This window comes from Ceratotherium simum, chromosome 39 (genome assembly GCF_057802395.1).
Source record: "Ceratotherium simum simum isolate JZ-2026a chromosome 39, ASM5780239v1, whole genome shotgun sequence".
In the NCBI taxonomy this organism is placed as follows: Eukaryota; Metazoa; Chordata; class Mammalia; order Perissodactyla; family Rhinocerotidae; genus Ceratotherium; species Ceratotherium simum.
The window spans coordinates 683,791-690,947 of record NC_141938.1 but is presented as its reverse complement, the minus strand read 5'-3'; the positions used below and the strand labels follow the sequence as shown (position 1 = coordinate 690,947).

Genomic DNA, 7,157 nt, shown 5'->3' with positions numbered 1-7,157 from the left:
CCTCTCACTGAGACACCCTAAGGTTTCCCATGGCATGCACTCTCTGTCACTGCAACAAGGAAGAAACCCGATTTGTCAAACCACAGGTGTCTTCCTCGTGTTCTTTGGCTAAAGGGCAGTGGCATGACACAGCTTCAAAATAAATAGACCATAAAGTAACAGAATCACAAGGCAAAAGTGACAAATACGTACTTTCATTAGAAACTTTTAAACAAATTTATCAGAAAGTAAGAGTTTAGGCAGTAAAAAAGTTAGAAAATATATAAATATTTGAACAACACACTTAACAAAATTGACCTTTTTCACACAGATATGTAGAGCCAAATCCACCAACTAGAAGACACAAATTACTTTTGTATGTGTATGAACCACTTACAAATTTTTGACAAACACAAAGTAGGTTCACACATATACCAAGGAACTTATAGGCTCGTCACAATAGAATAAAATGAGAAGTTAACATTTAAAAGACGGCAAAAAACTTCATATATTTAGAAAAAAAACTGATCAACATAACTCCTAAGTAACTCATGTGTCATATAGAAAATTGCAGTGAAAAGTTTTAAAAATATTTAGAATAGAATTATAGGGAACCCGTTATATTTAATGACTTGTTAGATTTAACTGTATGATAGAGGTAATATATCTTAAATTTATATATTCAAAGAACAGAACAATTGAAATAAGCATTCAATGAAGAGCTAGTAGAAAAAAGAGTAAATCCAAAGAAAAGACATAATTAAGACGAAAGCGATGAGAAAAAAATCGTCAAAATAGAAAAGAAGAAAACAATGAAGGTCCTCAATAAAACAAATACAGTAGACAAACTTGTTAAAACTGATCAAAAAAAAAAAAAACAGAGATGAAGCACAAATTCACCTTGAAGACTCCATGAACCAAGCATCACAATTGAACTTGAGGAAGTGCAGGCTGCAGAGGATCCTTAATCTCCCTCCAGAATTTTGTATTCTTGAACGGTCATGTCATTATTTCTATCAATGATGTAAGGAGAGTTCAAGAGTTTCTGTCTGTGCCCCTGGAGTTAATAAAGTGCCTAAAACATGCTCTATCTCCCGCCACACCTTGTTCCCAAACCAATTATTTGGATGCTCTGGCTCATGGCATTTCTGCTTACACTCATTTTGCTTCTTCTTAGATAAGTGATGAAGATGGAAGCTCTGCCACAAGGAAGACAGAGTCATACATGAAGTCTCTGGTGGATGCCATTTTGTTTCCTTCAAGCCACCTTTGAATGGATCTAGGGGAAATACCTACAATTTCAGTGACTGAACGGATTGAGTTCTCATGATGTGTCATTAAAGAAATTGCTTTACTATCATTATTGTCTGAAATTTAGTGTTATAAAGATCAGGAAGAAAAATAGAGTACTTCTTTGTCAATTGACCATTAGGGACAACTTAGGAGCCTGGTATGGTTTCCCATCCTTCTGGGCTCTGTCTTCCTAGGAGCTCTTCTTTCCTTGGAGGTAGAATCCAGAGAGCGGGGCATATCTTGAGGGTGGCCCCTCTAGCTCTGCAAGCAGTTCCATCACTAAACTAAAGTACTCATTTGGACAAAGTCTGCTGAGATTTCAGAGCTTTGACTCAGGGACAAGGAAACATCTCTGATCAGAACCAACTCCACACAGCCAACCCTAAATGTTACCAAGGCTTCTGTTCTGATTCTGATGGTGGGCACCAGAGCAGAGAAGAGGTCCTGCGGTTAAGAGCATCAGGAGGGAGGCTTATTTTCTGGTGCACATGTTCTTTCTGGGCTTCCACAGATTTGTCGGGATAAAATGGACACAGAATACAGTCATTACCTTCACAAGTTTTAGTCCAGCTGGAGGCGAATGAACATTATGAACCAATCATGACTTTGGTTGTTATGTAAGTTGTACAATTTATGTAACATCTTGCGTGCGTGTGTGTGTGTGCGTGTGTGTGTGTGTGTGTGTCTGTGAGAGAGAGAGAGACACTCTCAGGAATTTCTCTTACCAATCATAAAGTTAGCTTGAGAAACAAAATTTATGTCAGAAAATTACTTGGTGAAAGTTCAGTGCAAAGAGGAAGAACTGAATTTATATAAAACTATCATCCGAATAATAAAATCTTGTGAACCTTTTTTACAAAGAAAGAATAATATGTCATGCTATAATCGTATGAGAGGGAGGAACAATATTTCTGGATAAGAGTCAATTAAGCTGGATCTTGAGATCCAAACCATGCCATGAACCATGAGGATCAGGACTGACTCAGTCTCACAGTTGGCTCCCATCAAGAAGGCCTCATCACACAAGTCCTTCTTCCTCTGTATCAGTAATCACTCCTTTCACTTATGTCTTCAGGTCTGTAGCTGATAAGGGTCACCACTGTTACTAAAACCCAAATACTGCATGATCTCTGGTACTTTCCATACACCATGCTCAAAATTTCAAAACTAGTTCCTCTATTAAACTTTCCTCAAATTACCTAAATTAAACACACCATCTTTTCTCTATAATAATTTTTATTGACATAAGGGAAAGATAATAAGCATATGGAATAATGGAAATGGTGTCTTTGAGGTATATACAGCATATTTATTTGAAGGGGTTAACTAGCTATCTACATAAGGGGGAAGAGAGATTGAGACAATGATATAAATGAAGATGTATTAGAATATAGGCTATGGGGGAAGTGGTGGATGTGAATAACAGGTTGGCAGTGCACAGAGTGATACTATAAGAGGAACAAAGAAAAGATCTTGGGATAATAGGACAGAGAGAGTGGTGGAGGTGGAGGAGGTGGCTAAGGAGAAGTGGCCAAAGAAATAGAGAACTAAAGACTATATTTTCATGGAATCCAATTTTAAGCCAAAAGTGAACAGCTTTAAGTAATGAGAGCAAATGTGTAAATGCCACAAAGAGATAAAGTATAAGAAAGAATGAGATGTGATCACTGACTTTGATAATGCACAGGTGTTCATGTCTTTAGCAAAGCATTATCAGTAGACTGGGTGGGAGTTCAATAGCCCTGCACTGGAAGGCTAATGGTAGGTGAGATCTTCCATTGGGAATGCTCTAGGCAGCAGGAGACAGAAAACACAAATCAAACAGATTTAAGCAAAGGGCATTTATTGGTTAAGTGTTTTCTGCACTAAAACTTAAGTAACGCAGTCAGAGAGGGAAAAATGTTTTCAAAGAAAATTCTGAAGCAGAAATTGCTTAAAATGTAAGAGAATTAAAATCAATGATATATTACCTCCAGGAATAAAGTTCATTGCAGCTTATCTTTTCCTGAGCTAATAAAAGAACCACAATTAGGGCTTCCCAGAGTTTTGAGCCCTGTGATTTGTGAGAATTCTCCAAATCTGAGACAAACATTCCTGTCACATAGAGGATGTTTCTCATTTGAAGAGTTTTTTCAGGGTCTGTTTCAAGTCTTTGTTTCTAAGGCTGTAGATAAAGGGATTCAGCATGGGAGTGACCACAGTGTATGTCACCGAGGCTACTGCACTGGCCCTGGAGTTTGGGGCAGCAGCAGAACTGAGATAACCCCAAAGCTTGTCCCATAAAACAGGGAGACAACTGAGAGGCGAGACCCACAAGTAAAAAATGCTTTATACTTGCCTTCAGCCGATGAAATTTTCAAAATTGAAGATACAATCTTAAAGTAAGAGAAAAGGATCCCAGTGACTGGAATAACACCTATAAGTCCAGTTGCAAAATATATCACTATACGATTGAGGAAAGTATCAAAACAGGCAAGTTGGACCAGCTGATTAAGTTCACAGAAAATGTGGGGGATTTTCAAGTCTGGACAGAAGGACTGCCATAACACCATTAAGCTTTGCAACAAAGAATGCAGGACAGTCATGGTCCAGGATGCCAGATGCAGGAGGAGACAGAGCTGAGGGTTCATGGTGGCTGTGTAGTGGAGGAGGTGACAGAAGGCCACAAACTGGTCACAGGCTACTACAGTCAGGAGGAAGTTGTCCAACTCTCCAGAAAGCAAGAAAAAAAATAAATCTGGGAGATGCAACCCGCATAAGTGATGATTTTGCTTTGAGTCTGGATGTTCACTAGTATCTTTGGGACAGTAGTGGAGGTGACACAGATGTCTATTGAGGACAAGTTGGCAAGGAAGAAGTACATGGGGGTCTGAAGGTGGGAGTCTGAGATGATGGCCAAGATAATGAGGAAAGTCCCAAACACAGTGATCAGGTACATTGATAGGAGCAGCCCAGAGAGGAGAGGCTGCAGCTCTGCCTCCTCTGAAAATCCAAGGAGGATAAATTCTGAAAGCTGTGTTTGGTTTTCTGGTTCCATGTGGCTGGTGTGACTGCCATAAAAGGGGAAAAACACAACAATTATTTAGTGAAAAAGCAGTTATCAGTAACGTAACAGAAATGCTGTTGTTTGTATTTTACACTTAACTAATTATTAATTCCCATATTTTATCTATAGATCTACTGCTTTTTTGTGATTATAGAAAGGATATCAAATGCTCCATTTTTCTCCTATTATTTTATCAACAAATATTTTTAAGCATTTACTATGTACCAAGCATTATTAATGGCAGTGGAAATCCATGTCTGAACCATCAGAAAAAAAATCCTTGCCCTGAAGGAAGTTATATTTAAGCATATTTGTTGGGGGTGGGAGAGAGAGTATTCATAAATCAATGACTGATGTATCATGTGGTGATAAACATTTTCAGGTGAGATGATACTAGTTATAGAGGTTAGAGAAAAAGAAAACAAAATTGACAAAACCTCAGCTAGACTAAGAAAAATAAAAAATGCTTCAAATTAATAAAAGTATAAATGAAAGTGAAGACATTATAATTGATACTACAGAAATAAAAAGGATCATGAAACCACTATGAACAATTATATACCAACAAATTAGATAATTTAGAAGATAAGGGTAAATTCCTAGAAACACAACCTACCAAGAATGTATCATGAAGTAATAGGAAATCTGAACAAACAAGTAAGGAGCAAAAAGACTGAATCAATAATAAAAAAAAATCTCCCAACAAAGAAAAGCCAAGGCTTCACAAGTGAATTCTACCAAGCATTTAAAAAAGAATTAATTCAGATCTTTCTCAAACATTTCCAAAAATTGAAGAGGAAGGAACACTTCCAAACTAATTTTATTTAGCCAGCATCACCCTGATACCAAAGCCAGACTAATCACACCCTAATAAAAGAATATTGTAGGCAAATATCCCTGATAACACAGAAGCAAAACTCCTCAACAAATATTAGCAAATAGAATTCAATAACACAAGAACAAGGTCATACACAATGATCAAGCAGGATTTATCCCTGGGCTGTAAGAATCGTTTAACATACATATATTAATAAATGTGATACCCTATGTTAACCAATGAAGGATGAAAACCACATGATCATCTCACCTGATGCAGAAGAAGCACTTGACAAAAGTCAACACTCTTTCAGAAATTAGAAAGAAATTAGGTATATAAGGAATATATTTCAACATGATAAAAGCCACATATGGCAAGCCCATAGATATCATACTCAATGGTGAAAAATTGAAAACTTTCCTTCTAAGATCAGCAACAAGAGAAGGATGCTCGCTCTCACCACTGCTATTCAATGTAATCCTGGAGCAGGAGCTGCCACACTCAACCTAAATGCCACTTTCATACCCAGCTGTGGGTGAAGGTCTTTCCTCACTGAGGCTAGTCCACAAAGTCTGAAAGAGGTGACTGCTCCCTCAAATGTGCAGCCATCAACAAAAAGGTACAAGAAACATAAAAAATCAAGGAAACATGACACCACTAAAGGAAAACAACAATTTTTAGTAACAGGACCCAAAGAAATGGAGATCTGTTAATTTCCTGACAAAGAATTCAAAATAATTGTTTTAAAGAGGCTCAGTGAACTACAGGAGAACACAGATAGATAAGTCAATGACATTAGGAAAATAACACATAAACAAAACAAGAAGATCAACATAGACTTAGAAATCAGGAAAAAAAAAAAAAACAAATAGAAATCCTGGTGCTGAAGAAAGCAATGAATGAAATGAAAAAATGCAATAGAAAACTTCAGGAACAGACTCAATCAAGTAGAAGAAAGTGTCTGTGAACTCAAAGATAGGTCATTTGAAATTATCCAGTGATAGGAGAAAAAAGAAAAAACAATGAAAAATAATAAAGAAAGCCTATGGGATTATTGGGATAGCATCAAGTGAAGTGATATATTCATATGGGAGTCACAGAAGAAGAGAGAATGAAAGGGGAAGAAAGCTTATTCAAAGAATGATGGCTGAAATGAATATACAGATCCATGAAACTCAAAAAACCCAATGAGGATCAACTCAAAGAATACTACACTGATACACATTATAATAAAATTGTCAAAAATCAAGGACAAATAGAGAATTTTTAAAGTAGTAAAGAAAAGCTACCCATCACATACAAGGGAATGTCCATAAGACAGTCAGCAGATTTATCAGCAGAAGCCTGTAAGATCAGGAGAGAGTGGTATGATACATTCAATGTACTAAACAAAAAAAGCTGCCAACTAAGAATACAATACCAAAAAAAAATTATCCTTTAAAAATAAAGTTGAGATAAATTCTTTTCCTGACAAACAAAAACTGAGGTAGTTTGTCACCACTAGAACTGTCTTACAAGAAATCTTTAGGGGAGTTCTCCAAATTGAAACAAAATCATGCTAAACAGCAATGTGAAACTATATAAAAGCATACTTCTCACTGGTAAAAGTAAACACATAGACAAATATAGATTCACGTAACACTGTAATGGTGGTGCATAAATTGCCTTTGACCCTAATGTAAAACTTAAAAGATAAAAATTTATTAATGGATATACAATATAAAAAGAAGCAAACTCAGTTTACAAGAACACAAAATGTGTGTATGGGGGATAAGAGTTGTGTTTTTGTATGTGATCAATATTGATATCAACTTAGAAGTTTATAACTACAAGATATTTTATGCAAGCTTTGAGCTAACCACAAAGAAAAAACCTATAATAGATATAAAATAGATAAAAATAATCAAAGCCAATCACTACAGAAAACCATCAAATAACAAAGGAAGACAGCAAGTGAGGATGGGGGAGAAAACCAACTGCCAGTAGACAGAAAACAATTAACAAAATTGTAATAGTAAGTCC

The 7,157-nt window shown here is 36.3% G+C and overlaps 1 pseudogene; it reads right to left on the bottom strand.

The window, feature by feature from the left end:
* Nucleotides 1-3,387: 3,387 nt before the first annotated feature.
* On the bottom strand, nucleotides 3,388-4,309 carry LOC101397903 (olfactory receptor 7A5-like; annotated as a pseudogene).
* Between the last annotated feature and the right edge of the window lie 2,848 nt (nucleotides 4,310-7,157).